General features: G+C 37.8%; 1 protein-coding gene across 3 annotated transcripts in view; it reads right to left on the bottom strand.

Annotated features, from left to right (window-relative positions):
• Window positions 1-25,631, bottom strand: part of RNF43 (ring finger protein 43) — a 59,551-nt gene that overhangs the window by 28,830 nt on the left and 5,090 nt on the right. The window contains exon 1 of one of the 3 annotated variants that reach the window (XM_074319442.1): window positions 15,196-15,284. The exons of the other annotated variants lie outside the window; for them this stretch is intronic. The gene's annotated coding sequence lies outside the window, so the exon portion shown is untranslated. Of the gene's footprint in view, window positions 1-15,195; window positions 15,285-25,631 lie in introns of those variants that run through there. 3 annotated transcript variants of the gene reach the window in all.

Genomic DNA, 25,631 nt, shown 5'->3' with positions numbered 1-25,631 from the left:
ATTACAATAAACGTGTAGCTAGTCTCCAGTCTCTCCCCATTCTAAAGCTCGCTCTATATCTCTGCAAGAACAATCTTCCTAAACACAGCACTGATCATATCATTGTCCTGTTCAAGTACCATCGATGACTCTCCACTACCTGCTGAATTAAATTCAAACTCCTTAGCCTATCAAATCAAGGTTCTTTACTGGCTTTGTAATCAGAAAACTTGGTTTCACATTTCGACTCTGTCACTTATAAAATGTGTGTCAGTTTGAGTGGGTAGTCTAACCTCTTGGGTTTTGGTTTCTTTATGGGTAAAAAAATGCAAATACCACCACCCACACAAAAAGATCATTGTAAAGATTAAGTGAAATAACATTTAAAGTACGACGAGTTCCGGCACATAGTAGGCACACAAAAAGTATTAATTTCTTCCTCTTCCCCTCTACTTTTTCAGTTTTATCTCCACCTCTCTTCTAAATGTATTAGGTTGGTACAGAAGTAATTGTGGCTTAAAAAGTTGAAAACAATTGCAAAAACAGCAATTACTTTTGGACCAACCTAATATTATACTACCTGTCCAAACCAAAGTGTATTACTCATTAGTCTCTCATTTCTCTTGGAATGCCTATTACTCCTATCCTGTCACTTTTTAAAATCCTATTTATCCTTCAAGGGCAAGTTTATATGCTACCTCTTTCATGAAGAAACTGTTCTTCATCCGAAATGTCCCAATCAACTTGTTTGTATTTATTATATGGCACTTTTCATCGTCTGCTTTCATATTCTTATCTACTAAATTGAGGGCAGGGGTTTCTTTATATCCAACATGGCACAATGCCCTAACATAACAGGCAATCAATAAATGTGTGCTGAATTAATATTGAAAGCTTGAGCTTTTGGTCTCTGGAGAGTCCATTCATTTGTGATTCATACTTCACACTGAGAACTCTTTAGAAACAATCTCTGGCAGGATATCAGAATTTCAAACAACTTTAACAGAGAAGCTGAGTCAGTCTAGGATTAAGTTCAGTCCTAGTTCAGCCAACAGAAATTGTCTGGACCCTGTTCTTGCTTGAGATATCATAATTTGGCAACTTGTGTGAGCCATGTGAGCTCATTTGAATAAATTTAGATAAGAACATATTTGTTTTAGGAATAGGCAAGCAAAAATGCATGATACCTATAAAAATCAACCACTATTAGGATGACAACGACAATGGCTTCACTGGTATAAAAGGGAGTCCCCAAAAGCCATTTGGTTTCTTAGGTTCTCAATGTGGCTCAGCTAAGAGGTTTAACTATACCTTACTTTGGCTTTCATCCAATCCATTTCCTCTTGGCCAGTTAGCAAATGGGTAATTATATGACATCAGCCACCATGGGGTGTCTGGAACATAAGGTGGTTTCATGGTGCCATATAATGTGGCACCAAGTTTCTGAATCACCCACCACAGGTGCATCGACTCTTCCCCTCACCACACCCCCTCTCCATAAAAAACACCTTATCTGATACTGCTATTGACACAGTGACTATGCTTAGGTCCTGGGCACTTTCCTTTGTTTCTTCTTAGTGTGTGTTCGGGTGGGCAGTGCTGTGCAGATGCCTGCAAACGAGTACTGATTCCAGGGGTAATCAGGCCATGCTCTTGCCTTCAGGTGGGCTTACCTCGGGCGGCAGCAGGATTAATGCTAATCCCACACCTACCTGAAATGCTTCAGAGGCTGAACTCTCTTCCTAGCCAAATACCTACCTAGTGGAGTTGCTGTCTGTCACTAAATTTATTCTTTGCCTGGACATTATCAGGCCTGTTTCTGGAGCCATCTTTCTCCCTAAAAGAGCAGCTGCTGCAATCTCCCCCCAAACCCTTTGTAACAGAGAACATCAATAGCTCCCAAATGTTCTTTGTCAAAATATAGTCCCTTGATGTTACTATTGAGTAGGATGCTGGAATGGCTCGCGTGGAGATTTCCCCATGGGCGCATCAGAACGGGCCTGAAATATGGCCTGTTAGTTGGCAAGTGTTTAATGAACACCTATCTTCTTCCCAAAATTGCGTTAGGTCCTTCACAGATATTACAGTCTTATTGGGGAGATAAAATACACATATACAAACACCAAGTCATCATTTGATATATTCAAATGATGTATTATCTAGTACTACATTGTGTGGTACAGCCAATAGGTCCTGTGAGCTTTACAGAGGAGATGGATCTTAAGCTATCCCTTAAGGAAGACAGAATTCGAATAGAAGAAAAACAATCACATAAGTAAAATAAGCAGGATTTTGTCCATAGGCATCTGTCAAATGGGTATTAGGAACTTCCCAGCTATAGCCTTGAGAAAAAAACAAGGGGGCAAGTAAGAGGAAAAGTAGGGTTCTGACAAGTTTCTCTCAGGTCTTCAAGGTTCAGGGAGACTTGTATGACTGAAAAATACATCTACAGAGACGGTCGGGGTAGAGAGGTGGGTCAAATTCTGAAGGTCACTGAAAGCCAAGATCAGAGTTAGACCCTGCTTGGCATATGCGAAAAAGGAATCATCTTAAATTCTTAAGCAGGGGGCTCTCACTATTAAAAGAGTATTTTAAGCAGAAAAATTTAGTATCAGAGTAGAAACTATAGTGGAATAAAAAGAAAGCTGGTAGTAGGAAACCCAGTTAGAGAGCTATTCCAATAATGTAGTACCAGCATGAGGAGAGCTTCAACTCTGGCGGTAACAGTTAAAAGGCAAAGAGATGATTCACAGAAATTATGAAGAAAGTGTTGAAAGTACTTGTGAAAAGATTGCTCTATAGGGATGAAGGAATTAAAGGTTCTAACTCTGGAGAATTGGCGGGGGGCGGGGGGGGGCGAGAGGGGGGTGAATGTGCATCAACCCAAAGAGGAATATTGCAAAAAGAAGTTAATTTTGAGCAGGGAAATCTTAATTGTCCTGGGACTGCTGAATTAGAGATGAACATTTCAATCCTACAGGCAATTTGAAATAAGAATTGACATTTGAGTGAAAAGACAGGCCTGGAGATACAAATTTGCCAAACACTGTTTATATCTTCAGATATAATATTATTGATAATACCTTTTAAATGTTAAGTTTAACTCATGAAACACTTAGAAAAATTCAGAATGGCTGCATAAATGAATCCTATTAAAAGCAGAGTTTGTGGTCATTGGTTCACTTGAGCTGGTCCCACTACAAGAAATCTAAAAAGGGCGATGCTGTGTAGCCTGCTACGCTAGAGTGAAACTCAAATCACTTAGCTTCTAAAATAAGCTAATGTACAACCTAAGAGGTTCAGTAGCTCAGGGAAGTGGAAAGAAGAAAAATGAGAATTTCTAAAGGTAAGGCAACCTTGGAACCTCCTCTCTGAGAATGACACAGAAACTAATCAAAAGCATTGGTTTTAATTCTCCTTAAGTCATATTATTTGTTCTGTAGCCCAGCTAATAGTTTTCCCAAAAGCAAGTTCCCACCTTCTAGCTGCTGCCTGAGTCAGTAAGCCATTTACCAGGTGTCTGTAGGTAAAGGACCGAGTAGTCAGGCCACTCACACTTTGCATGTAGGACAAAAATTAAGTGTTCACTTTCAGACAGTAAAGCCACAGTCACTTCAACACAAGTTGGATACTCTAGCCATGTGAAGATAGGAGATATCTGTTAAAGTCATCATGGTTATGAAGTAAGCAGTAGCCTTGGACAGTGGATCTCAAAATGTGGTCCCCAAAACCCCCAACAGCATCCACAGCATCCGGGAATTCTGTTAGAAAGGTGTATTCCAGGCCTCACCTCAGAAACTCTGAGGGTAGGGGCCAGCAACCTATGTTTTAACAAGCCTTCTAAAACTGACTCTGATACACATTAAAATTTGTGAACCATTGATCTAGAGCAGGGGTGTCCAAACTGCGGCCCGTGGGCCAACTGCGGCCCGCAATCCATTTTTTATTGGCTCGTAGCAAATTCCAAAAATATATTTAGTTTACTTAAATAAACCAGGTGAGGCAATCCGTACTTCACCTCGAGTGAGTGGCCCGGCTGTTTGTGTATTTTACCGCATACGGCCCTTGGTAAAAAACATTGAAAAAAGTTTGGACAGCCCTGGTCTAGAGAGACGGAAATAATTCTAGGCAGTTTCCTTACTACGTGTACAAGGAAAACAATGAGGGTGGGGAGCCAAAATTCAAGCCTGATCCCTTCTCAAAGGACAGGCTATATTCAGGTAGAAGAGCCGGGGCTTCCTCCACTATTTCCCAGCCATACTGAACCTGTAAATGACCTCAAAATCAACCAGGTCATTGAAATGCGTGGGTCAGCTAGCATGCCTCCAAGCTTGCTCGTAAACGTACCTTACAAATTCTGTATTTCTACAAGCCTACTGTATACATGTGATTTGACACATCCTTTCAAATAACCACTCTCCTGTTTACTATGAACAAATAATAATGCTGAGCAAATGGTAAAGAAACTTGATTTTGTTTGCGCTAGTGTCTGTTTTCTTCTAAAGGATTTAATTTCTCTTTTAACAATTGAGCTGCTTTTTTCTATGAAGTAGGGGAAGGTGTTAGTTGTCCCAGGTAAAGGAAAGTGACGTGCTCATCCTCAGCAGATCAGTAAATCAGAAGCAGGGTACGCGATGGAGTGCAAGGTTGCACATCCTCAAGCCACGCTTCCTCTTTTACTTTACCCATGCTCCTCCAAAGCTATTAGGTTGGTGCAAAAGTAATTGCGGTTTTTGCAATTATTTTTAACCTTTTAAACCGCAATTACTTTTGCACCAACCTAATACATTCAGAATCAACAGAGAAAACGTGGATGATAGGACAGAGGCAAACCCCAAATCCAAAATAGGTAAAAAAGGTGACCCAGAAAGTTGAGCAAAATGAAAAACAAAACAAATAAGAGGCGTGACATCAGCTTTCTAACTAATAAGTTATGAGGGCCCCAATCAAGTTAATTATACAGCACGTCCTCAAATAACATTGTTTCATTCAATGTTGTTTCCTTATAACATTGATGAGAGAAAAAAAAAAAAGATTCCCAGCCAAAGCCACGGTCTGGGTGGAGTTTGCACGTTCTCCCCATGTCTGTGTGGGTTTTCTCTGAGTTCACCAGTTTCCTCCCTCATCCCAAAGATGTGCACCTTAGGGGAACTGGCGTGTCTAACTGCCCTGGTCTGAGTGAGTGTGGGGTGTGTGTGAGTGTGCCCAGTGAGGAGAGGGCGTCCTGTCCTGGGTGGGTTCCCACCTTGTGCCCTGAGATGCAGGGATAGGCTCTAGCCATCTTGACCTTGAATTAGAATAAGTGGGTTGGAAAAGAATTACTTTACTTGGTTTTATTTATGTTTCTTAAATATACTTATAGCTCACATTTTTTACATGTTTAATATTACAAGTGTTTTGGGTCTTTATTTAGAAGTTTGGTGGTGTTTTTGTGACCAGAAATGTTGTAGGAACTTAAGTCTTGTTTATATCAATTAGCCTATGATAAAATTGGTTTCGTTATACATTGTTTTGCTTAAAATTACAGTTTCTAAGCACCTATCAATGACGTTAAGTGAGGACTTACTGTATAAAGCAGTACTGCCCTCCCATCTTTTTTTATTTTTGAGGAAGAATGCCTTATGGCTCTATCAGTTTCCCTCAGTTAAAGTTAGTGGGGCAAGTGTTAAGGTATCGTTTGAGAGGAAAAGAATCTAGCTTTTTTATACGTGGAATTCTGGTGTTAAGGGACAAAACTTAGGTCTTGGATGCTCACCTTGAACATGGTGAGAATAAGACTTTATGTCACTTGTTCATTTAAAACTTATGACCTAATCTAAATTTCACTCCTGTGCAATGTGGAACCAACTGCTTCAGCAACAGTGTCCTTAAAACTAATCTGAACATTTAAAAAAAATCATTAACAAAGGGTCTTCTGCAATTAAGATGCTTAGAATAAGTTGTGCTTGGTTTTCCTGCACCATCTTTTGGAACCAGGATACTCAATGGGAAGGCAGGTCTCACAACTCCACTTCTGAAAAATTGTACTCGAATTCTGAAAGTGGCTTAATGGTTCCATTTTCTAAGTGCCTAGAACACTCGATAGGTACCTAGCAAAATTAGCTATTCAATGACAAAGGCAAAAGAACATGGATGAGAAACATGAAGGAAAAGAAGCTAATAAAAAAGAAGTACTGAAAAACAATCCTTTCACAGAGTTGGAAAGGAGCTTCCGTGATCGCCCCATGCACATTGCTGTTCGTTCTCCACATTATAACTCCAGCAGAAGCTCACTGTTTACTGTACTCGGCACTCACTGTAAATGCTCATGGTGGTAGTTATCTCTGCTATACATCTAGTATTATCTTCAGGTCTCAATTAGTAAGCACCTGGAGGTCAGGAATGTTTGTTGTTTCAGGCTCCTTCGGGCCTTCTCGGGCCCAGCATCGTACCTTGCACTTAGGGTCTAGTAGCTTTGAATAGCTGTAAAGCTCTTTAGAGACATGCGGTACCCTAAGGACCAAAGTTAAAATCAATTTGGAGTAAAGGGACAAACTGAAGAGGTGAATGGTGAGGTTATAAACCTTTTGGAACATGAATGAGGCTAGGAAAATTGAGTTGAAACAGGAAATTTCCGATCCCAGATGATAATTCCTTCCCCGCTATTTACTCCTGATCAAAGGTTTTTGTTTTCTTTTCCTTTTTTCCTTCCAGCACCAGCCAGGTACAGAACAGAAGGAAATGAATGATTTTGTCATTGCTGCAGTGCTGAAAGTTTGAAATCAGTCATTCGGGGCAGGTTCCATTGTATGTCCCTGCATGTTTTGGGCCTTACTGGCTGTGTGCAGAGTACCATGGCTTCAACTGCCACAGTGGGGGCCAATGCTGGACGCCTGGCTTCTAAGCAAGAGAGATGAAAGGCTTCTAATGTAATAACTGACAGCCTCTCAGTGCCGTTTGAACTGTTTACAGACTGAGTTAACGATTACAGGCAATGTGTATCTTGGCCAGGTGCCCGAATTTCTTACCCACCCGCCAGATATTATCAAAGAGCCCTTCCATGCCTGGCTGGAGTCCTTCCAAAGCACCTCACAGAGATGCCGACACAAAAGGAGTGTTCAGAATGTGCTCTCTCTCCTGAGGCCAGGGCAAGAAAGTCAGAGCACCAGGCATGAATTAGGTGCTGAGGGGGCTGAGTTTCCAGGGCTGCTCAGGACCGGGGAAAGGGTCAAGGTCAGCCCTGGGGCCAGGAGAACCAGATTCCTTTCTAAGCAGTTTGGAAGGTGTAGGTAACAGTCTTCACAGCTGGCATCTAGAGGATGATGGCGTCTGGGAAACAAGACCCTTGAGATGAAGCAGGAATCGCCACTACCACATGATACAGAAGCCCCTACGACAGCACATCTGTGAGGCTGGATTTATTATCTTGGGGCAGCAGACAGAGGAGGGAGGAAAGTATATGTTTTTTTTTCTGAAAGCAATGCACAAGCTAAAAGAGAACATCACCTCAAGACTAAGATATAATAAAAGACTACAAAAATGATAGTAAATAAAGTTAGGGGGAGCTAAGAGGACAGTGTCCTCTGTATTGGGGTGAGTCCCAAGAAACTGAATGTCATGGGTTTCAGCATTACCAAAATGTTTTTCACACAAATACATATGAGCATTAATCATGAGATCTAATGGGAAACCAGCTAGCTTATGACAGAAATACAGATAACACAAATAATGCCAGAAAAGCTTTCTGGAGGCAGCAAATATTTAAAAAGCACTCAAGCCAGGGAGAACTGAGTCTAGTTATTATTTAATTATATGTTAACTTACAGACTATAAAGGAAGATAGAACTTTTTACTATTTCTTTATTAAGTACCTATTGGCCTCTGAATACATCTGAAAGTGAAATAAATGGAAGCTCCTACTACTAAGACCTATAAATCTAAAGTCAATATGTAAGATAGTTGCACATTCACTCCAAAACTATTATCATTACTACAACTCTCTCAAAGGGGAACACCTGTCTTCAAAATCTAAGGAGGGGTTATATGGCTTTTTCATATCCATACATGGCCTGATGTTGAGGTAATAGGTATTATATAACTTATCACAAAGACTCTCACAAGAAAATTTGGGCACAGTGGCTATAATTCATGCTCTTTTATCCATATGGGAGTATAATTATCATCATTACATTGTTTCCTTGAATTTCCTTTGCAGCATCAATTGGATATGGTTGTTTTATTCTCCTGTCCCAACTTGCTGGGAAAGGTTGCTATTATGGAGCAGCTGGTGACCCACCCTGTGTAGTGGGGGATAGGCCTTCATGTTAAAAGACTGTTCTTCAGTTATCTACCTTGAGGTGGAGATGAACTTGACATCACTATTTTGATGACAGTGTAGGTTAGGAAACTAACACTTGATTTCTGAGGTTCATTGTAATGTTTTATATTTTCTACGACATACCGCAACCCATGTGCATTTCCTTGCACAACGCCTTGAATAGAAACACAATTGGATATTGTTAAGTTGCTTCAGAGAAGCACTTCCAACATTCTCTAGACTCCTATCTACTGGGGATACCTTTCTGTCCTGGGAAAAGATAGAGTTCAGTTTGATTCTTAGAATACAATCAAAATCTTGGTTGCACTGAAACTGAGGAAAGAATATGAGTCGGTGATTAAACCTGAGAGCTAAAAACCACAAAAGTAAATCGTATCAGTTAATGGTGAATTTCATGAAGAAATTCCAGATAATCCCTTAGAATTTGGCCCCATACTCTTCTAGAAAATGGCCTCAAAGAGGGAAGACAACATGTCTCCAGCTTCTCTATGTAGGTGGTTATCAATGACTTGATATCAGGCAGAATGAAGAAAAGTAGTGCATTGGACACTGTACAAATGGAGAGAAGTAATTTAGAAAGTTATTAGGGAAACAGAAGAAATCAAGTGAGCAAGAACTTAGAGGGTGATATTAATTACAGTTTTGAAATATGCAGAAACAAGACAGCTCAGCAATCCTCCTCGTACTGAATGGGTGAGAGTGTGCCTGGAGTACTTACTATCCACTGCTTAGAGACCCTTACCTTGTACCAGAGATTAATACACAAGAAGTTCAAAGCAGGCCAACAAAAGGTTAGAAGGACTTGAGGTGATTCAAAGAGAAGGGCAAGGGCCACCTAGATGAATACTTTAGAGGATAACAACAGGAAGGCTCCAGTGCAACTTTACACCTCCAGTAACTGGACTAGTCCAGAGGCACTGGCTCCACTGGAACAGCAGTTGTGTCTTTGAACTTTAGAACTCTTGGTGGGGGGATGGCCCCCTTTCATCCTCCCAACTAGTTTCACCTTTAGGGCTGTGAAAATCTACTGGAGGCACAATAGTTCAGCTATTTTACAGATATTCCACCTTATCTGGAGAGCCGAAACTACCACAGGGTTCTCCAAAGTAGGGCATGGAATATCAGGAGGAAAACAAAGTTCCTTATCAGTTTTCCATATAATAAGTTTGCTTGGACAGATTGACAGTATATGGAAAATAGATAAGAAACACTGATTTCTTTCTTCACAAGACTACTACTACAACCTCTCTGCCTTCAGTACCTAACAAAACTAGCAAATATTAAACAGGATCTGAAATTCCTTTGGGGAAACATATAAGGTAATGGCTTTGAGGCAGCCCAATTGTCTGGTATAGCATGGCCTACCTATCCAAAGATTAGGAAAGGGTATTGTCAAGATGAAGCAATATAACGTGATGGTAAGCTCCTTAGTTTTAAATATACACATGACTCAATTATTTCAGAGGTCTGGATACATGGTAAGATGCATCCAAACCTACTATCAAAGCAGTAGCTATGAAGTTATTCCTTTTTTATGAGTTATAGTTTATTATTGTATACACTTGGAACTCCTAGAAATAGTCACAGTTCCCTGATAACTAAATCTATTATTACAAAGAAAGCTATAAAACACAAAAATCTGAACAACATTCTTTTGGAAAGAAGATCATGTAACTTAGTCCCTCACCATAAAGATCAAGTGTTAAACAAACTAAAAAGGAAAGAAAAAAAAAGATTAGACTGGTTCTGCAGCTTGAGAAAGAAAAGAAATGTGGTTTCTTTAGCTAAAAATTTTCTAGATGATGCAGGAACTGCTGCTTAGAAACTACTTTCTAAACAAATTACAAAGGGATGACTCTAAACATTTCATCAACATATTACAGTAAAATCCTTTAGGAAGCTGCCTACCATGAGGGATAGAGAAAACCACAGATGCTGTGATTTCAGTTCTTCTCTTGCATTTTCTGTTTTTTGTAATTTTCTTTAAGCTTTGACTGGATAGGGAGGAAAAAAGGATCTTTTTCTGATGGGAAGACACAGCTCTCAGCATGGAACCTGGCAGCACTTGCCTGTGAATCCAGCCTGTAGAAAACTGTCTCCAGATGAACAGCAGCAGCAACACACCCACTGATTCGACAAAAGGATGGTTATTTTATGACATTTGTTGAACACATACAGTGAACCTGGTGCAATACATGGCACAGCCCTGCTCATCACAATTCCAACCTAAATAAGACCAACATAATACAGAAGATACAAAAGCAATACATTTTCATAGTGAGAAGAGATATTTGACAGTGGGCACAGATTTTTTAATGACCTCAAAATGAAAATGAGAGAAAAGAAACAAAAGGACCATTCGTTATATAGGTTAAAATTCCCAAGGAGAGAGATGATAGCCAACACTACTGAAGAGAGATGAACGAGCAGAACGTAAAAGAAAAGAGCAAAAACTCAGCTGTGAAATGCTGTATTTGAGACAAGGATGAAACAGAGAAAGACATCAGTTTGTGAAGAGATTAGATTTGATTGTTTTCTGCTAAGTGAAAATCAGTAAAATTATGAGTGGAAGAGGAGGCTTCAGGGAAAAGAATACAGAGGGGGAGACTGTCCTAAGGTTATCCATTTTTGAATGTGACCATTTTCTCAATAGGTGAAATTTCAAAGGCCAGATAATTCATTTGGCTTCAGGGCCTCCAAAGGCAGCCCTTGAGGAAGTAGCTTAGAGGAAGTAGCTTCCCTTAAAGCTTTGAAAATAAGTATTTAGAATATACACATATATTCTATATTTCAGACATCTTCTATATAATATGAATAATATATATTTTATATATAAACATATCTTGTAAATTCTAATCTAAACACTCTAGTTTCAGAGTAATTGCTTTTGCAAAAAGCTAAATACGATGTCAATTTAAAAAAATTTTCTATTAGTGGTTGGCATGATATATACCCTACTCATCTTCAATTTCCTATAGAATCTGTTGAGTTCCTTTGGTTCAGATGGAAATTTTTGAATTTTTTTTTCCTACTTTACATTTATGTGGTGAAAGTTAAGTTTAGAAACAAAGAAATATCTATGTGTGTCGAGATACATAAATTTGGGGTTGGGATTGAAAAAAACCTCAACTGAAAAACAAGAGGGGGAAATAAACATATGTGTGTATATAAGCAAATTTTATTGCAGGATAACTATTTAAATCTAAAACAAATAAACAATTCATCAACTAAGGTTATGAAGAACATGACTTTTTTTTTTTTTTTTTACATAACAACACAGCAATCCCAAAAACTCTAAAGGAAAAGCCATCAGCATAAAAAAAAAATTGAGTAATAATTCTACTCAATTATCAAATACAGCTGCCAATCAGAGAATAGGATATTCTGATTAGCACCAGTCCTTGAATATGGAAGGTATAAAATAAAAGTTTGTGATTTATTTAGCTTTCCAAAGACCAGCAGAAGTTCTTGTAAAAATTCAATCCGTACTATTGAAACCCTTTCTAAAATGTATTGGTACACTTTCCTGCCTAAATATATTATCCTGAACATAATCTAGCCATTATTGGTTTCTTGTAACAGTACAAGGATATCACTATGGTCATTTATAGCATGAAATATTTTCTTTTCTAAAGTATAGGAAGTTGGGCTGAACTTAAGAGTATCCCTAGGAAGTTCTTGTATTACTTCTAGAAGTTCTTATATTATTTGTCTTTTAGATCCTTTATATCAGCTTCTTTTTTTTTTTTAAACCTCCAACTCACAAGCACAGTACAGAAAAAATGCCAGTTAATTTGGCATTTATTCTATTTAATAAAAATTTCCTATAAAACTCTGGTTTTAATGCAAGGAATAGAATTGAAAATAAAAACTCAAATGATCAGATATTAAATTAACTTTGCCACTAAGACTGCCGAATTTGAACTACAAGGTATCGAAAAACAAAAACCTGAACTATTTACTTTAGACACATTTTCAGACATTCCACCCATAAAAATGTAAGGCTGGCAGTCATTCATTCTTAGCACCCTATTGCTTTGGATCGCAAGACTTTGTCCAACAGCCCTCAATAAATGTATAAAGCTATCAAGAGGTAAAGGTCAAAAAATGAACCGTGAGCATCAAACAAGGCCGCTGGAAATGACCCAGAACGTCACATGCTGGGCTTTCCTTTCTTTCTTTTTTTTTAAATTTTATTGAGGAATATTGGGGAATACAACACAAAGCTATTTCCTAAGTTTTAACTTCTCAGAGTCAGAGGGATTCCAGAACCATATTACCTGTCACTCTTAACATTTTCCATGTTTGAAATGTGGAAGTATTCTTTTCATTGCTGCTACCCTGAAACAATTGCTCAGTGTGTTTCTCCGGGGCCCATCAGCTCCAAATCGTTGTCCTTCAATCTAGTTGTGGAGGGCACACCTTAGCTCCAAGTCCAGTTGCCGTTTTCAATCTTTAGTTGCAGGGGGCGCAGCCCACCATCACATGTAGGAATTGAACCAGCAACCTAGTTGTTGAGAGCTCGGGCTCTAACCAACTGAGCCACCCTGCCGCCCCTGAGCTTTCCTTTTTAATGATAATAACAGTGACACTGAGTGTTTATCCGTGCTTTTATTTCAAAGAGCTTCAAATGCTTTGCAGACATGTCTCACTAATCTTTATTAGACCTTGGGAAGAAAATAATTTTCCCCAAGAAGTACCTCCAGAGAGAGAAGACACTTCCCAAAACCAATAGAAGTGAAAACATGTGCCTCTCTCCATCTTCCCCCATAGACCCTTGTCTTCTGACTCCCACTAGGCTACATCTCACTGTGATTGAAATGGATTATAATACCATGCAAGTGTTGAAAGGATAATAATGGTAATTTAGTTTAAAACAGTTATAAGCTATGTGTGTTTAATCATAACAGGGAACAGGTAAATAGAAAATGAGAAAACCCATAATTACCTTTACCCCATTATTTACCTATTTTGGGGACAGACTTCAAATTAGTAAAGTTGCAGTATGGAAAACAGATTTTCCACACTGCAGAATGTTAATCTCTGAGATGACTCAAAGGAGGATTTTTACCTGAAAATGATTTTGGGGTCACAAATATCTGACAGGTGCTTTAACTGAAACTGCTTATTCTCATTTTGATCTAATACTTCTAAGATGGGAAACTGGGAGTCTCAGGGACTTGTGTGATAATTTCCAAGTAGGTTATAGAACTTTATCTGCTGAGCTTCAAAGAAGTACATGTTGGGACCAGCATAGTACGAGTATAATGAACTGGGTAAATGAGTTCCCTTCACAGTCTTGAACTCCTTCCCTTCAAGCCCTTAGAAAATGGCTCAAAGGTGGACCGGAAGCTGAAGCTTCAGCATGCTGAGCGATTGTTTTAGGGTAGCAGCAATGACAGGAATACGTCCACGTTTCAAACACGGAAAATGTAAGAGTGATAGGTAATATGGTTCTGGGATCCCTCTGACTCTGAGAAGTAAAAACTTAGAAAATAGCTTTGTGTTGTGTCAGTGATCACCTCATTGATCACGAAAGGAAGCTAATGGGCTTATGAATGTAGAACAGCGACATGTACAAAGATCCGGGGAAGGCCAGTGATTCACCATGGCATGAGTAAGGCAGTAACAGAACTCAAGTTCCTGCCCTTGAATCTATACACTATTAGTCATTCTCTAAGCTGCTAAGGCTACCTGTTACCACATTATGGTAACATTTAATCAGCACTTTGGCCCACAAAATTTTGAATCTAAAACTTTGTCTTTTTAGCTGTATAAAAAATACAAATAGTCTTGCCTTGTTATTTTAGGATAATGCTAAAATGAATTCAAATAGCTTAACTGAGCCCAAATCAATAACCCTCAAACTTAAAATTTCTTACAGTAATTAGGTGAATAAGAAAGAGCTCGAGTCTGATTGTTATTGATAATAATAAAATCTTACATTTGCAATTTTCAAAGACAATTCCCATCATTTCATTTCACAGAGGCAGACTACTTATTACTATTATCCCCATTTTATTCATGAGGACACAGGCTCAAAGAGGTTAAGCAATTTTCCTTAAAGTCATAAAGCTAAGAAGGATCAGACCTGACGTTAAAACACAAGACTACTGAAAACTCTTTTCACCATAGGATGTTGCAACTCATTTTAGAACGCCCTTTATGCCTTATTATCATATTATATCATTATATGTGGATACTGTGCAAAGAGCACTATTTGGTGGGCATATTATCTTCAATTATCTGATTGGTGATAGAATTTATGTTCTTAGGCCAGAAGGCCTCCAGTTATACATGAAGTCAGAAGATAATGAATAATGAAGTAACTCTACCCTAAGGGAACTCAAGAAACGCTCTGATAATTCAGAAGGAAAAAAGTCCTCATCAAGGAAGTTAGATTGCCTTGGAAGCAATTGCCTAATCAGAGAGCATTCAACTGGTGAGTAACTTAAACATTTCTTCGAAAAGGAAAAAGAAGCAGAGACAAATAGCAGCTTATCACTCCTGGATATGCTACATGGTATTCTGACTTTGGAGATAGGTTCCTGGCTCTTTTGGATAGATCATACTTTCCTTCATGTTTACTAGATGCATAATTGCACAAGGCAATTTCCACTAATAAATTCCCAAATGATTCATCATCATTAATAGATCCTCACAAAAATTTTGAAAATGAAGTAAAATCAGAAATGTATTATTTCCATTTGATTAAGCAGTAAAATAATCATTGAATACAATGCAAAAGACTACCTTAGCAGTCAATGGGAGAATTAATACTAGTCCTCCAGGACAATCAAGTTTTGGGGTGTGTGCACCCACTGCTTGGGTGCCAAGTACTATAGTTTCTGGATAGAGTTTGGCTACAGGAGAAAATCAGATCTTCTGGCAACACTTACAAGGCAGGTGCAGTCATAAAGAACTTGACTTTTGATTCCATTGTCTGTCAGGACAGGTGGTTTGGTAGAAGTATGGAATCCTGCCAGACAGGCTCCAACTCAAAATTCCCTTTAGAAAGAAAACAATAAAAATGGAAACAAAATGCCAAATCCTGTCCCATACGTTGAAGATTGATATTGCTTGAAAAATTAGAGCATTTTATATAATAACACTAATTTGGTTTAAGTATACAACTCAGAGGAAATAAGATTACAAAAATGAAAAGTCAGTTGCAGGTTGGGCTCTTCCCTTATAGTTCAAGTCCCTATTCCCCCATATAAACTAAAGGGACATTTACATTTCAGTGAAATGTACCCATATATTCTTAGTGTTAAAAAAAATTAAAAAACACCCCAAACTGTAATCTAATACCTGCACAGGAGTAACACAGGCAAGTTAGCACTGCTGAGTGGAATAAAAACCTTTGGAAAATCCTGCCTACCGCCTTCCACCCCCACCCCATCCTGATTTACCTTCCTTATTCAAACTACCATGTTTCCCTGAATAAGACCTAACCAGAAAAGAAGCCCTAGCATGATTTTTCAGGATGACATCCCCTGAACGTAAGCCCTAATGCGTCTTTTGGAGCAAAAATTAATATAAGACCCGGTCTTATTTTCGGGGAAACACGGTAGTGCATTTAAAATTTTGTAAGAATTGGTCAGTTGATGATTCCATCAAAGAGAGTGCCTTTTTCTAAAAAACTATATCATGTTAGTTCAGAACAGAGTAAAAATATAAAGGACCATTTCTGGTGGCAAAGACAGATGACTGACATTTTTCCCAGGTTTGTCTTCAGGGCGAGTCTTGGTGCCTGATGATGGAGGCTGCCAACTACCAGAAGGATGCTCCAAGGAAGAGTGTGCAAAGAATCTTGGTGGGGGCACTGGAGCTGCCACTATTGGAAACTGGGAGCGTTTTTTGGTGTTCTTGGAATTCTATTTCCAACTACTACTTTGTGGTTGCGATGAAGGATAGGAGATTAGAAGTCCTCTAAGGCAAATACGTTCTTTTGTTCATAATCGCAGAGCCAAGATTAAAATAACAAGAATGTACTTCGCCCGGGGCATAATTCCGCCTAAATCTGTCCTATCCATCACTTTATTTTTCCTAATTCGTGTTTTTGTTGCTGTTAGTGTGCTCTAGGGAGGAAAGTTAGATAATCTATAAACAGGTTCCAGAAAAGCTTGGAAAAATTCATGGATTCAGAGAAGGCCATTTAAGAAGGAGCCATAATCTCTGAGAACAATGCTCTATAAATGTCCCGAAGTGCAAGGACCAAAATATTTAATGAATCATTGTTCTTACAAAGAAAGTAATTTCTTAAAGTTACAGTCTTAATTCTCCCTACATGACAAATGGTCTATTCAGGCCCCAGAGACGAGGCTGTGAAGCTAGCACTGAATGTGGTGTGCCTCTTTATGCTTGACTCAAACAGTTGAAATCCAAAAGTAAGTTCTTCCTTCATTTACCTGCCAAGACCTGAGTTCAGGCCCTCGGGGTGCTGAGGTTTTCCTTTGTGGGAGAAAATGACATCATCAACACCTCAGTGACAGTAGGGAATGCAGGGAATGTGGCTCCCAACATCGGTGATATCATCAACTGCCCTGGGAGAAACCCGGAATTCCCAAGTTGAAGGACTGACAGTTAAAAAAGCTGTTGGGTTTTTTTTTTGCTTGTTTGTTTCAAGTTTATCAAAAGATTTTGATGTTTCCTAATGTCAAATTTTAAAAGCGCAGGTAGAGGAAGGGTACTTCTTCCTGTAAGAACCTCAAGAACCAAACATACAAGAGTTAAGTCCAGACAGAACTACTCAACTCATTTGTATCTTACTGTGTTATACCCAACCAAGGAAGAATAGAGACGGTTCTATTAGGCCCTCTCCCAGCTGTGAGATGAGTATATTCTTTGAGGGACTTGCTAATGTTGCAAGTTTGCATTCAAAATAAATTCTAGGCACTCACATAATCCCCTAGTCTCCTCCAAACTTCCTTTGATGTCCAACAACTAAGGACAAGAATCTTTGATTATAAAACAATTTCTTTGGCTGGAAGAAAATTCTTTGCAGGGCGTGAACAGCAGGAGAAAGAAAAGATTTTTCTGAAGTGCAAACTAGTTGGAAACCCCCTGGGGAAAGAATCTGATTCCCAGTCTTTGAGAGGAATGGGGCCTGCCTGTACAAGCTGCCTCTGCTGCAGGCCTCTAAGAAGACGCTTTTGTGTCTACTGTATGGCCCTCAGCAACAACATGGCAGCCCTTCTTTTTTTTTTTTTTTTTTGCCAGCGGAAGTTTTCCACCTCTGGGGATACACAATACAGAAAGTCACGATTTAATAACAAGGCATAGTTACTAATCAGATGGCCCCATTTCCACTCCTCCCAGATGCCTCCAGATGCTTACATACTAGAGTTCTATTCCCCAGCCCCACACATTTATCTACCAGCTGTTCTGAAATCTTCCAGTGTAATTATTCAGCTTATCTCTAATAATTCAACTTCATAAAGTATTTTAGGATCAGATACATCACCCTCCTTCTACTACTGTGGCCCAGACTGGCTCTAGGTTATCTCTGGCTTTTCCAAGCCTATCCAAAGATTCACATTCACTTAGATGTAGGTTCCTGATTGAGGTCAGTGTGGTTTGGCCACTGGGACAGCCTTGATAAAGGATTTAGAATAAGGGTCCTCAATCCACTATAGATATTTTAAAATATAAACGTCCAGGGAAAAACTCCTTTTTGTGTGTGTTAACTGAATATAAAGACAGTACAGGACCTGAGTCCGATGCTTAGTTTTGCTACCAATTTGTTGTGTCACTTTAAGTAATTTGGTCAGATTTTTATACCACCTACCAAACAAATTTTATCTCAGGGAAAAGAAAGAATAAGCAAGTTACCTGTCCCTTCAGTATATACTAATTCTATCTCTAGACTAAGCAGTAAACTCTAAATGTATACAGCTGGAAAGGATCTTAAAGATTATTTAGTTACCCCACCAACCTACTCCAACAGAGGAAAGGTTAAGTGACTTACTTTTTACTTCTTAAATGGTTATACGGCACCTATGGACTTTTCATATACCCAAAGATGGACAACTAAATTCCAAATAATCTCTAATGATGATAAATATATATAATGTATACCATAAAGTTTCACTAACTTTAAAGCAGGTTAATAACCTATTGTTAAAGCAGATATGTACATTCTTTTTGAGTTGGTATCTATAGCCCTCATATTATACTAAAACCAACAAATTTTAAAGCATGAGAATAACAGGTACTAATGACTAATGTCAATAATTTTTAAAAACCTTGGTATTAGTGGCAAATTTTACTGAATCAAGATGATATTCATACACTTTTCACCTTCTACATAGTCTTAGTATTTATTTCTTCTTTTATGCAGTTTGTGAGGAATTAAAACCGAGTTAGTGAGATTGTCAATTCCAACAGAATTCCCAATATGTTGAATTCTGTTTAAATCTCAATTTTGTTTTAATTTTACTAAATACAATTTAACAGGAACTTCTTGCGCATTTTAGAAAGTCAGTTTGCAATTTGAAAAGAAAGCCATGGTGTTTAGTTATTTGGACTTCTAAAGAAAATGCTATAGATGAGTATTATACATACAAGAATATTTATACAGGCAACAATATAACCAATATTTAACTGACAACAGTGACAATTAGAAGGTATGACTGTTTGGGTTTAGTTGTCCTCTAGCTTTAAGCTACTTGAAGTTGCCTGGGTTAAAATTTTATGTTTTTATTTTTTTCTTCACTCATAGGGAACACCAGGAGAGAGAATTATCGATGTCATGTGAAAGACTCCTGAGGAAATGAAAATCAGCACTCTAATGCATCTACGCCTGAACCTCTTGTTTGGCATTCATCATATACTGCCTTCTGCTGTTTAAGTTGAATCTCCTCAGTTGGGCTAGGCTAGGGTGTTGTGTTCCTACAGGACCTGCCACAGCGTTTGGTACATAGGAGGAGACCCACATTATAAGATATTGAGAGAATCCAGTGCAGCTCCCAGAGTCAGTAAGGTTCTTGGCCTAGACTTCATAAAAAGACTCTCTTGCTTTGAGAAGGTGATACAGGCAACAGGCCACATGGTGTGTAGTGATTCTGTGGCAAAATAAATGACATATGCACCATGTAAAGTAATGCTAAGTTGCAGCAAGGTATTTTTTAGTTTGTTCACTTATTTTAAAGCATTTTAGTTGATAGGGATCAAAGGGGAAAGAGACCCTACAGCAATCTATAATATCTTCTTAATAAATGTTCAGGGAAAAATATCCCCCAGTATCTGCCTTTTCATCTCCCTGCAATGACCCAAAAAACCTTAAAATACATAAATAAGATTTGCTAAAAATACCAGCCAATAAGATAAGGCAGTAGATTGGCAGGTCTTTGACTGGCAAACCACTAATCTCTCTGGGTCTATTTCTTCCTTTGTCAAAATGAAATGATTGGATTAGGTGTTCTTTCTAGCTTGAAATTTGATGATTGTATTTTACAAATGGAATAACCTGCTCCTCTGCCCTCCCCCACAAAATTGTATTTCACCCTAGGTATGGAAAACTGAATAGGACTTAATTCTAGTATAGGACTTAAGTCCTTCACAAAGTTAAAACAAAACAAAACAAAACAAAAAACTCGACCACAAGAATTTTAAAGTCAGATAACTAATATGATTCTAAATAGAAGATATAAAAATGAAAAAACATGAAATCTGAATCATGTAAAAGTTTTTTTTATAGTGGATAATTCACAAGACTAGAAAATGGTTTAGGAGAAAATAATGGGAATCTGTAATCATTTTTTAGGAAATAACAAGATTAGCAGGCATAAAATGTAAGGCCTTCAGTCTCATTCAAATTATTCTACAGAAATAACAGCAATATTTTTTCTCAATTGTCATATATTTACATATGCACAGTAGTATCCTTTTGATATATTGGCTTGGACAAAATTAATAGGTACATGATAACTGAATGTGCTATTTAAAATTACACTCATTTATGGTCAATTTCCAACATAAGGGAAGTATTCTAGATTAAAACAAAAACAAAAACAGTGGTCTTGAAGATAGTTATGTTGCCATCTTGAACAACTGCCACTGCTTTATATTCAGGGATCAGAATTTCTAAATAATCTAATTTCCTATCTCCAGGAAAAATGTGAGCCTTTTGTGCTTACAATTAAAAAAACAAACCAAAAAAAACCCCTAACTTACATCATTTTGATTATGTTGGTGTTTCTGGATTTGCAAATTAAACAAACTCCAATGTATAAAAAAGTATTAAGCCAAAATAAAATATATCCATGGACTATAATGTTTAGAACCCAGGTAAAAATAAGAGTATGTAAAGTAGCTTATCTGTTCTTTAAAAACAAACAAACCAGCAATCAACAATAAACCTTTAAAAAAAGATACAAAGTTTTCCATTCTAGCAAATGAAAATTTAAGGGCCCAAGGAATCCTACACTAGGGAAAGCAATGGAGCTTAAAGGACAGAAACCAAAGAGATGGAAAGTAACCAAAGTTAGTTTGTGTTATAGCTAGCCCTATTCTTTGAATTTAGTAACCAAATAGACACATAGAGCCACAATTGTTCTACTTATATCGAAACAACTTAGTAAAATATCCTTTATTCTTATGAGCTTCTCAAGTGAAACCACCATAATGAAGGGTTGTAAGCATTTCTTGAACTAATGTACAGTTTCACTTAATATTTGGAGAGCACAGTTTTTTTACTATGCATAAGCAGATCGTTTTCGGGAACCAATCTTTACATCTAAGGTGACCTTAGTTCAGGTCAACCTTCTTATAATTGCATCATGATATTGTTGTCTGTTTGACTTCAAGTAATGTATAGAAATATTTTGTAATTTAAGTAAACTGATGGTAAATTAGTTTTGAGAATTTGGTTTCATTTCTTAAAATAACTCACTGGGATTATTCTAGGATAGCAGCTTTTAATCTGGAGTCCTTAGATTCCTACATGGGTTTCAGAAACTCTCAACTCACTGGGTTTATGCAAAATTGTATGTTAAGTACATATGGCCTGTAACTTTCATCACATTCTCAAAGGGGCCTGTGACGCCAAAAGAATATACCACTGTGTTAGGGTATCTCAAAACCAGAATTCGGAATCATAAGTTTAAGGACTAAGAAAGGGAGGTCCTTTGGATATATGTTGATATTTTATAATCACAGATTTAAAGTCAATATCCTCTTGGAAAATCAAAATTTCCTAAAAAGCAGGGGTTGCGCCATTAAACCAAATACATGCTGTATAAAAATGCAGTGTAAAGGAGCACCTCAAACATAGTGATTATAGCCATGTTTACAATTTGGAAATAACAATCAAGCAGACACCATCAGTAAGTCAGAGAAGTAAAGGAATAGAGCCTACTATATAAACCCAAAGCACTCAAAATAACTGACCTCATACTTAAAAGTCGGATGAGATTAATAGATCTGTTTCATCCTAACGTTATCTCCCAGCTATCAGAGTTAGCACCACCATTGCAATGTTCCTTATATTCATTCAATAAATATTTACTGAGTACCTACTATGTCTAAGGCACTAAGCATACTAAGGCTCTATTCCTAAGAATACAGCTCTGAACTAAAAAGACAAAAACCCCTGCTTTCACAGAGCTCATAGTCTACTCAGGGGAGACAGACAGCTACTGGAGTAAATCACAGCAGTATGTCACATGGCAATAAGTTTATAAAGCAAAAAAAAGCAGGGAAGGAGAATATGGCTCAGGGGGGCCTAGGAAGAGTCCTCCCAAACAGGATAATCTAGACAAGCCTTGTTGAGAAGGTATATTAGACACTTAGGGCTGACACTGAGAGACTAAGAGAAGAAAATAACTGGGGTCTCAGTGGGACTAGCAAGTAGAAAGGCCCTGAGGTGAAACCATGCCTGGTTTAACTGAGGGACCCAGGAGGTCCGAGTGGCTAGAGTGAGGGGGATGGGAGGGACACGGTGGGGGTGCCAGGCCAGATCCTGAAGAGCCTTACAGCTCATTGTAAAGACTTTGGCTTTTACTCTAATAACAATTCTCAAAAGAACAATGAATGCAGGTCAGAGCATTAGCTCATAGGGCTTTCTGAGACATAAAGTTGGCAAACAGCTTCACCAATAGTTTTTTGACTGAATTATCACATTGAGCAACATAAGTAAATAGGGGAGATATCGCAGCCATTGACAATATTTCAGCTTTTTAGGATTCTCACTCAGTAGAATTGATCCCTGAGAAATCCACATCCACGGATACCTTAAAAACTGGATTACTCGTCTATCGCTTGCAAAAGTAGCCTGGGTCCATCTCTGTGCAACTTTGTTCTTGGATAATTTACTTGCTTTTTCTCCCCCATTATTTTTCCTTTCCTGTAAAATGGGAGTAAATGTCACCTATTCTTAGCTGGCTTGCACATATTAGAGAATCGTTTTAAGCTTCTTGGAAGAAAATATACAAATTCAATGGAACATCATTATCACACTCTAACAATACGCTGCTACTGATTCTGGTCCCTGACAGGACACGTATAATAGTACATTGGTCAATTATAACATCCTTCTCCTCTACTGTACTTAGCAATTTGAAGGGAATGGGGGGTGGGGAGCACAAAGAAGATTCAATAAACACTTTCCAGTGAATAAAATGTACAAGTTTTTTTTATTAAAAACAAAACAAACTTAACCATGAGCTCCAGAAATATCTTTAATACTGTATAAAAAGTAAACTATGGCTAATTTTTAGATAAATTACCACACACACACACACACACACACACACACACACACTTTATTACAAAAACCAAAGAAATGCCTACCCCCAGAGTCAGCTAAATGAACACTAAATAGCCAGATAGAGACAATAACCAGGGGCACTGTTCATTCATTACCTACTACGAACCACAGAGATTTACGAATTTGAACTTACAAAATTTTTGCTGGATTCCCACATGAAGTATGAAACTACTATATATAAAATCTGTTTGACGGGTGCCTATAAAAGAGCTATCTTCTGAACTTGAAAAATTATCATTAAAATACTCTGCAGCTTCCTTCTCTCCTACGGGTGCCAGGCTTCCACAACAAAGCTAACCAAGTCAAGAAGGCTGGGAATGGAGGAGGCAAGCACCTAAGACTGTTTGTGCACACAGAATTACGTCTGATAGTGTACTTTTGACAATGTTCCAAAGTCAATTATAAATTAATTGGATTCTCTGCATCTCCATCAACATAAGTAACTGAGAGTTGACTGTACCTTCGATATTTATAATTCTTTCAAAAGTTGGCCTCAAAGCAAAATCACAAAACCTTTGCAATCTCTGCTTCCAAAAGAACTCTAACTTGAGTAATAACAGTTAAATGCATGCTATTTCAAAGTTTACTATGTCAAGTTCCTGTATTAGATAATTTACCATAGGCTGTTATAAAATGAAGAGAACGATAATGAAAGTTGTTGCATTAAAACGGGGATGCTGAGTAAATAAACATTCTGCTTTACAAATATCTTTGCAAATGAAACACAAATGAGGGAAATAGAAGAAATACAGAGATTATTAGAAGTTACCAGGATAGTGTGCGTTCTGGATCAATCTCAGAGAATAACACTCATCATGATTGATCATTTATACAAAGCCTACACTGGTGTTCTGTTCCTCTGTGGCATTCTTAGATGTACAGAATTTTAGAGCTGAAAAAGCATGGGCTCTAGGGTTCAAGTTTCAGCTATGTCACCTCCTAGCTACGGTCATGACCTTGGCAGATACTAACACTTTGAGCCTCGGTTTCCTTATCTGTAAAATGTGAAAAATGAAAGTACTGTACTTTTCTCATGAAGTCATTATGAAGATTCAGTGAGCTAATAATACATGTCAAGTGCACAGCAGAAGTTTGCTATGTGCTATTATATTTCAGTCCCTCAATTTTACAGATAGGGAATCTAAAACGTAAAAAGGTGAAAACCATTTTGTCCCAAATCACCCAACTACTTAGTAGTGACAGTCAGAACTAAAAGTCAGTCCCTTGAGTCACAGGTTAGTCACTCTGTCAACTACAGTCCTGCTATATAGCATTATCTCTTTGGCTTTGGCCAAAACTTTATAATATAAAGTTTTCTCTCCCCCTACCCCACCCCAGATAATTCATTTCAGGGCCTGACTAACAATAAAGGAAAAGTGCAAAGATGGGATAACTAGGTGTTGACTAATAGGTAAATTAAGAGGTTAGCAGAGACATCATGCAAGGGGGAATTTGTCCAGGAGGTGTTCACTGCTGCTGGCCAAATCCTAACCTACCATAGCTCCCCACTGCAGGTCTGAACCCCAGGGCAGTACATCCTAATCTTGATCATAACTTTATCCTGGAGTCTAAGAAAATCCAGGACAACCAGCTGAGCAGGAAGAGTATGACAATTGAAGAATTGGCGACATCTCTCACACTACACTAAGATCCTCTTGCTCTTTTGCTTTGAGAATAAAGAAGATTAATTTTGAGTTGCCCTCTAAGTAATAATATTTATGAATAAGGAACAAGAATTGAGAAAGAAAATAGGACTGTAATCATTCTTAGAAGTGGTAGCAGCAGTATTACTAGAAATAATATAAACAAACATTGACAAGAGGCAAACAAACTAGAAAACTGGACAATTAGACAATCCATAAGCTCCAGCATATTTTCCATCTACAATGGTATAAATCAGGAGAAAAAAGAATACAGTCAAATGAAAAATAAAAATAGTAAGAAATTATAATCATTATTATTTAGTCCTCTTTATCAGTCACCACCAAGTAATTAGAAAATCTAGAAAGTTTCCTTGAAATGGATTTTTTCTGTCTCCTACTTTCTCTCTTTTTAAAATTGAGATATAATTGACATATAACAATGTATTGGTCTTATGTACAATATAATTTGATACATGTATATATTATTAAATAATTACCACAATTTTAGTTAACATCCCTCACTACACATAGTTACTATATTTTTTTTGACATGGACTTTTGACGGCTAGTTAGGGAAATACTGATCAGAAGAGCAGTGGAAAGTTATCCTAAACATAAAAATTAAGTGGAAAACAAAGACAAAAAAAGTAGAAAGTAATCAAAAGAGACAAAGATTGTGGCAGATGCAGGGGAAACCTAACAAGTAGACACTTTAAAGACAATGGCAAACACGCACAAGGATATGAAATGACATGAATGCAAAGAAGCAGCTCTTGGGCAAAAAAAGAAAGGAAAACAATATCATTTGGTCAGGGCTAAGATGGGGAATTTTGGAATGGAAAACAGAAGACTTGAGAAATGAAGGGAATACTTCAAAGGCAACATTTCCTCTTCTATTTTGACTTTCTTCTAGTACTCTAAA

This window comes from Rhinolophus sinicus, linkage group LG15 (genome assembly GCF_036562045.2).
Source record: "Rhinolophus sinicus isolate RSC01 linkage group LG15, ASM3656204v1, whole genome shotgun sequence".
NCBI lineage: Eukaryota > Metazoa > Chordata > Mammalia > Chiroptera > Rhinolophidae > Rhinolophus > Rhinolophus sinicus.
Note: the sequence above shows the minus strand (reverse complement) of the source record. Positions and strands in the feature narration are given on the sequence as shown.